This window comes from Penaeus monodon, chromosome 19 (assembly GCF_015228065.2).
Source record: "Penaeus monodon isolate SGIC_2016 chromosome 19, NSTDA_Pmon_1, whole genome shotgun sequence".
NCBI classification, from domain to species: Eukaryota; Metazoa; Arthropoda; class Malacostraca; order Decapoda; family Penaeidae; genus Penaeus; species Penaeus monodon.
The window spans coordinates 20,564,820-20,565,357 of record NC_051404.1 but is presented as its reverse complement, the minus strand read 5'-3'; the positions used below and the strand labels follow the sequence as shown (position 1 = coordinate 20,565,357).

Below are 538 nucleotides of genomic sequence, written 5' to 3'. Positions count from 1 at the left end.
GATACATTTTTGAACTGGTATTCTACCAAAATAATGTCAATTTGCCAAATTGTTATCATACTGTATATGAGAGGACATGTATCTCATTCATTACGTGAAGTTATAACAATTAGTGAAACCCTTGATTGTGTAGTCATAATTCCCTGTGTTCAGTATCATAACGGTCTGCAACTAATGGCCAAGAAAGTCATTAGCAGCGTATCTCTCGTCATCTCGCAAAGGCATATCCTTTACGTAATTAGCCGGAAGTTGCGGCGTTTCCTTGCAAACGGTAAATGTATCCAAATTGGTCTGTTGCGTGAGCGGGTTACGGTAGTGGAGAGCGCCCGTGAGTAGCAGCGTGAACTTTGGGAACTTTGACTTTCTGTGCGCCTTCTGCGCCGCCGGGAGGAGGCGGTGGCGCTGGGGGGGCCGGGGGATGACATGGGCGGACGCGGCTGCTGTGGGTGCGTTGGTTTTACGAATACTTTTTAGGCGTAGATCTGGGCCTGATGGAGGCTTATACGCAGATACTGTACAATAAATTTAGACATACATG

General features: G+C 46.5%; 1 long non-coding RNA gene across 2 annotated transcripts in view; it reads right to left on the bottom strand.

Moving 5' to 3' along the window:
* LOC119585129 overlaps positions 1-538 on the bottom strand; it is a 30,004-nt gene that overhangs the window by 28,455 nt on the left and 1,011 nt on the right. The window lies entirely within an intron of this gene.